The following is a 7,661-nucleotide window of genomic DNA, read 5'->3' as shown; positions in this document are numbered from 1 at the left end:
GGGCTTCCCCTTTTCAGTCAGATTTAACTACCAAGGTACAATATACAGAAGCAGATCAGCAGATGAACTACAACAAACCCTTTTAAAATTAAATCTGACAGAACCCACAAGCAGCAACACTCCCACACGCAAAAGAATGGCGTCATCTTCACCTTCAGGCAGCACCCAGAAAATTTCAGAACAAAATGGGAATCATCATTCTCACAAAAGAGGCCGTTATGCCACATCATCCATGGACCAAGAAGATTCAATGGACTGACATCCTAATTCCTGATATCTCTTCATTTATTATACTAAGAGATGGTTCTCTATAAAAAACCTATATTTATAACTGAATGTAACTGCATTCTGATAGTCACACACTGTGTGGGATCATGTTACATTCCAGTTATATTTCTTATTACTTCTGATTCATATAGCCTTAGAATATATAAGTGAAATAAGGAAATTCTTGTTCAGTTATATATTATCAGGTAATAACAATAGATTTATTACTTTTTAGGACAAATATGTTCAATAATCCAGAAGTAATGGAAGCTTTTTCTTTCTTTTCTTAAAACAAATAAATTATTACCTAACTAGTTCCTAGAATTATGTTTTTGTTTATTCTAATCTGAAGCAATACAACCTCAATTTTATGAGTTAACATATCTAAACAGTTACATATGAATAAAATATGTAATTGTTTACTCTAAAAGGGTTAAAATCCCAAAATAATTCAAACTATCTTCATCAATACCAAAGTTATTAACAGTACCTTTCTAACTGAATTATTTAGCCTAGGGCAAGACTAACCATGTACAACCACCCTGGAATAAATAATTTCAACAAAAACTATATTCTGCACTCCAATTAATGAAACATCATTTTGATGTCTTTTGACATAGCACTTCTCTCCTGTAAGCGGAAGATCCGTGTACCCCCATTAGCCCTCCTCATTCTCCCAACCATATTATGTGGGAGTGTGACGAAGGCACTTATTCCCCTGAGAGAGATATTTATTCTCTTTCACGGGTAAATTGTGATTACTTGCAAAAAATAATTTATACAAAGTATCATCTAATCTCATATGTTTTTTGTTTACTCTTTACTCCAGAATTCACTGGTTTCTTTTCTATCTATTCATCTCTTCAGTCCACACAGGTTGATCTGCGCAGTCAGCTCTGCATAACAAAAAGTAAGTCAAAACTATTTGATCTATTGCCATGGCACCACTGAATATACTTTCCCTGAATGTTCAGGGAATAAATGTCCCTCAAAAAAGGACCAAAGCCTTCCGTACTTTCCATAACAAGAAGGCTCACATAGTATGCCTCCAAGAAACATACTTCACCAAAGATTCTACTCCAAAATATATTTCTCCTTTTTATCAACAAATTTACACGGCTTCTGCCTGTACCAAGCAAAGGGGAACTCTAATCGCATTTCACCGATCCACACCATTCACCTTATCATCAGAAATTAAAGACCCAGAAGGTAGATACCTGATACTCATGGGTTATATAATGGATACAGCAATCACAGTGATTTCCTACTACGCTCCTAACAAACAACCTACACCATTCCTCTCACATATATTACAAGTGATTAATACACACAAAATAGGAACAGTGATAATGTGTGGGGATTCGAACCAGGTCCTCCTCCCATTTCTAGATAAATCACCTTTTACACCATCCAAAATAACCTCTAGATTACCTTTTTCTCAACTTCTTTCCAAATACAATCTGGTAGATTCATGGAGAGAAAGTAACCCAATGAAAAAGAAATTCACTTATTTCTCGCACCCTCATCAAACCTTCACCAGAATAGATCATATTTTTCTAACAATAGGAATGATACCAGAAATTATTGCATCAGATATAATTCCGATTCCGTGGTCTGACCATAATGCAGTATACACTACTATAGCCTCAGCCATACCAAAAGCGCATGACCCAACGTGGTACTTACCGGACATAATGCTCAAACACCCACTACATCAGATGGCCATTGAACAAGCTTTAAAGGAATACATATCAATTAATAATACAACAGACATCTCCCCAATAACACTGTGGGAAGCTCATAAGCCTGTCTTGCGTGGTACAATACAAAGACAAATGGCACTATTTAAACGGGAACGCAAAAATCTAGCAAAAAAACTAGAACTCAATTTTAATGCAGCCTACATATCATTCCAAGATAATCCATCTCAGAGTACAAAATCTCATCTGGAAAAATCTAGATTGGAATACGATCTATTTCTCACTGAGTCAGTTGATAAATCCCTCAAACGCTCCAAACACAATTTCTACATGAATACAAACAAACCAGGTACATATTTGGCTTGGGCATTAAATTCAACTAACAAATCTTTCAAACCAATACGTTTGAAATTATCAAAAAATGTTTACACTTGTAATCCAGTTAAAATAGTCCATAAATTTCACTCACATCTCGCAACTTTATACAAGACAAACAATGAATTTAATCCTACAGAAGCTGAATCCTTCTTCTCAAAAATAACCTTACCTGAGTTATCTCAGAATCAAAAAAGCAGTTTGGATGAGCCTATAACTATAGATGAAGTTGCTAACGCCATAAAAGACCTAAAACTTAACAAAAGACCAGGCCCAGACGGCTACTCGGCTTTATACTATAAAACATTCTCAGAAATACTCTCTCCCATTCTCACTGAAACTTTTAACAAACTTCTAGATGGACATTCTTTTCGGCAAGAAACACTAATGGCAATTGTTTGTATGATCCCAAAACCCCTTTCTGATGACACTTCCTGTGTGAATTATCGGCCTATCTCTCTGTTAAACCTCGATATTAAATTATTAGCAAAAATAATAGCAAAACGCCTCAATAGCATTATAGGAAAATTAATACATAGAGATCAAGTAGGCTTCATGCCAAATAGACAGGCAGGCGATAATATACGCAGGGCAGTGTTATTGGCACATATTGCTAAAAAACGGAAAATCCCTTTATGTTTTCTATCTCTCGATATTAAGAGGGCATTTGACACAGTATCCTGGCAATATATGCAATATTCATTACAAAAATGGGGTTTTGGACCCCACTTTTTAACATGGATCAAAGCATTATATAATAAACCCAAAGCCTATATAAAATATGCTGGATACAAATCTGAAGCCTTTAATATCGAAAGAGGTACCCGACAGGGTTGCCCATTATCGCCCTTATTATTTGCCCTTATACTCGAACCCATGGCCCAATACATCAGAACAAACCAAACTATAACTGGCATTGAAGTAGGAGGTATTACACACAAATTATGTATATTTGCAGACGATATATTACTTTTTCTATCATCACCACAGGTCTCTGGTCCTAACTTAATACCAGCTCTTGATGGATTTGCAGCCCTATCCGGCCTTATGATTAATCCTAAGAAATGCCTAGTGCTTAATATTTCACTCACAAACATGGAATTGATCCCGGCTAGGGCTGCACTCCCATTCACATGGGCAGAAAAATCAATCCCATATCTTGGAATTCATTTAACAGCATCTCATTCTGACTTATTCTCAACCAATTATCCTCCTGTATTAAGACAGATCACAAATCTAATAAAACAATGGTCGCAACTTCCTTTATCCTGGATAGGGAAGATTAATGCAATCAAAATGACTATTCTACCCAAATTGCTTTATCTATTCAGAGTCCTCCCTATTCCAATTCCTTCCTATTTTTTGAGAATAGTACAAAAAAGAGCAACTTCGTTTATATGGGGCTCTTCTAAACCACGTATACCTATACACACACTACATCTTCCCAAAAATAAAGGAGGCCTGGGATACCCTAATTTTACTAACTACTACAGAGCAGCACATTTGGCCAGTCTGTCCAAATACCATGCAAAACAGGAAATCCCATTATGGGTATTTATAGAGGCTTCAGAAAATGACCCTCTATTAATATCAAATTTATTATGGATTGATCCTAAAGACTGCTTTAAAATTCATAATCCCATAACTAAACACTTCTTATCTCTCTGGGATAAACTAAAAACCAAATATCAGTTACAATCTCCACACAATCCTCTCCTTTCTTTTATCAGAAATCCGGCCTTTTATCCGGCATGGATCTACCCAAATTCTTTTAAAGCTTGGACAACATCAGGCATTCAGACACTAAATGACTTCATAGCATCTAAATCATTCCTTTCATTCCCATCGCTTAGAGAAAAATATGATCTACCAAACTCTGAGATATTTAGATATCTCCAAATCAAAAATTTCTATACACCATTCCTAAAGGGAGATACACCATTATCCCAATTATCCATTTTTGAATCAATCTGTACAAAAGATCCATTTGCTAAAGGTACAATTTCATCACTTTATAATCAATTATATGGAGTAGCAAATCTTAATAGACCCTCTTACGTTCAGAGGTGGGAGGAGGACCTGGGACGAACTTTAGAAGACACGGACTGGTCTAATATATGGCTCACATCTAAGTCATCTTCACCCAACATCTTGGCACTGGAGACAAATTATAAAGTCCTAACTCGCTGGTACCTTGTACCCGCTAGAGTGGCAAAATATTCACCTAATACCTCAACTCTTTGTTTTCGAGGATGCCCAGAAATAGGCACATATTTACACATATGGTGGACGTGCCCAGTAATCCAAACCTTCTGGAAGGAAGTCTTCGTGATTGCATCTAAAATATTTTAAAAAATAATACAACCAGATCCATATTTAACTTTACTTAATCTAAAACCGGAATGGTTAACACTCTCTCAATTCAAACTTATGATCCAACTAATAACGGCTGCAAAACAAACAGTGGCCAAGGCATGGAAATCTCCTACATTGGTACTAGCAGAAACAATTCACAGAATGAATAATACAATGTCCCATGCTAAGATGGTAGCCATCGATCAAAATCAAATTCCAAAATTTGAAAAACTTTGGCATCCTTGGATAAAACAACAGTTCCTGTCAAATTTCAATGACTCTGTCCTGTTGCCATGGTAACAGATTAAATGACTTACAGAGACACCCATTCTAAGGCTTCAAAGAGAACTAAAAAGAATAATAAACTGACGAGCGGGACAACCTTGTGGACCATACCTCTACCTTTCAACCTTTTTTCTTCTTTCTCTTTCCTTTTCTCCACCTTACGATTAAAGCTCATTATCAGAATTTATTTGACCTATATACACTCTACTTGTACACAATATGAAACGACAACTATTTTTTTTTATTTTATATATATATATTTTTTTTTACACTTTTTTTGTAACTAACTTTTATAACGGTAACTGGTTCCAGGTTCGGGTCTCTCAAAATGCGATGGCATCTTGGGAGACCCTGTGAAAGTGTGCCTAGTCTGTGCAATGCTGTACTCTATGCTAATACTCAACTAGTGAATGGTAGCGTTTAAAACATTCACCAATGCAAAGACCAGGATTGTCAGGACAGGAGGGAAAATAATAGCGGGTGTCACGCCGATATCCGCACTTGCAGACACAACATCTTTTTTGGGGGGGTTGGTTGGGTAGGGGTACTCGGGAGGACATAAAGAAAATGCCTCTCATGCAGCCGACTGCATTTGGTTGGGGATGTGAATGGGGGAAGTACGGGCGCTGCAGAAGTGGTGGGTTCCCAATTAGGATTGGCGAATGCAGCAGGAAGGGCATTATGGGCACGACAGGCCTGTGTTTGTCTTCTTGGTGGCAGCGGGACACTACTTGTGCTTGCCACCTCACCAGCTTGAACTGCACTTATGGGACTCGCCACGTCACCAAGTGTTACTGCAGTGCTGGTTTGACTACGACCGGGGTGTACTAGGCCGCTGGCGCTTGCCAGTTCAATAAAAAGCTACCAAAAAAACTGTTAGCGATTGCAGGGATCAGGCCTGACTCTGCGAATGCTGCAGTTATGCGTTAAGTGTTTTGTAAGTGACAGTGATCGATCGATACTGCACTTGGGTGGGCTGAGCTGGGCCGGGCAGAGGGGCAAAATGCAGGTGCTAGCAGGTATCTGGGCTGATCCCACTAACACTGCGTTTTTGGGAACCCTAAACTGCTGGGGACACCAGTATAGATCTGATCGGATCAGATATTGATCCGTTCTGATACTATACCACTAAGGGAGGTGTATGCTGCGTGCGTGGGTGTTAGCGGTACTGGCGCTAACCTGACGCTGCTTGGGGCTGGTGCTTGCCAGTTCACTAAAATACTACCAAAAAAACTGTTAGCGATCGCAGGGATTAGGCCTGACTCTGCGAACGCTGCAGTTATGCGTTTAGTGTTTTGTAAGTGACAGTGATCGATCGATACTGCACTTGGGTGGGCTGGGCTGGGCTGGGCGGAGGGGGAAAACGCAGGTGCTAGCAGGTATCTGGGCTGATCCTGCTAACACTGCGTTTTTGGGAACCCTAAACTGCTGGGGACGCTAGTATAGATCTGATCGGATCAGATATTGATCCGATCAGATACTATACCACTAAGGGAGGCGTATGGTGCGTGCGTGGGTGTTAGCGATACTGGCGCTAATCTGACGCTGCCTGGGGCGACGCATATCACCGCCGGGTGATCAGGGGGCTAAACCTTTATTCGGTAATAAACGGCGGGTGCCCTGACACTATAAAAAATAAACGAACTAACCAGCGTCAACCGTAACACTTATATGGTGATCAGTGGTGAAAGGGTTAACTAGGGGGCAATCAAGGGGTTAAAACATTTATTCAGTAGTATATGGGGGTCCCTGTCACTATAAAACGCTGACGGCGAGCCTAAATATTTACGTCCCTAACTAGCGTCACCAGCGACACTAATACAGCGATCAGAAAAATGATCGCTTAGCGACACTGGTGATGGGGGGGTGATCAAGGGGTTAAAACTTTATTAGGGGGTGTTAGGGGGGTACCCTAGACCTAAAGGGGGCTAACAGTAACTGTCCTAACACTGTAACTGTCACAAACTGACACCACTACAGTAATCAGAAAAAAAAAAACCTGCTTGGTGTCAGTTTGTGACAGGGGGGGGTGATCGGGGGGGTGATCGGGGGGGGATCGGGGTGTTTTGTGTGCCTGGCATGTTCTACTGTGTGTGTAGTGTGTTTTCACTCACAGTGATGTCTTCTCTCCTCGGCGCTGGAACGGAAACTACCGAGCCGAGGAGAGATGACATAATTTCCTTTGCTGCTGTTTAGCATACAGCAGCAAAGGAATGTTCCCATTGGCCGGCGGCGATCGCGAGGGGGGGGCCACGAACGGATGGCCTATCCCTCACCTCCGATCGCCGGGGAACAAAAGACGACCGCCTCGGGCACCGGGGGGGGTCCGATTGGACCCCCCACCCGCGGAAGGCAAATCACGTACATGTACGTGATTTTGCCTGTCCGTGCCACCTTGCCGACGTACATCGGCGTGAGGCGGTCGTCAAGTGGTTAAAGCATGTCATGTTTGGTATCCATGTACTTGGCCTAAGATCATCTTTTTTATGTCATCAAACATTTGGGCAATATAGTGTGTTTTAGTGCATTAAAATTTAAAAAAGTGTGTTTTTCCCCCAAAAAATGCGTTTGAAAAATCGCTGCGCAAATACTGTGTGAAAAAAAAATGAAACACCCACCATTTTAATCTGTAGGGCATTTGCTTTAAAAAATATATAATGTTTGGGGGTTCAAAGTAAT

The sequence above is a fragment of the Aquarana catesbeiana genome, linkage group LG07 (assembly GCF_042186555.1).
Source record: "Aquarana catesbeiana isolate 2022-GZ linkage group LG07, ASM4218655v1, whole genome shotgun sequence".
Lineage (NCBI taxonomy): Eukaryota > Metazoa > Chordata > Amphibia > Anura > Ranidae > Aquarana > Aquarana catesbeiana.
Note: the sequence above shows the minus strand (reverse complement) of the source record.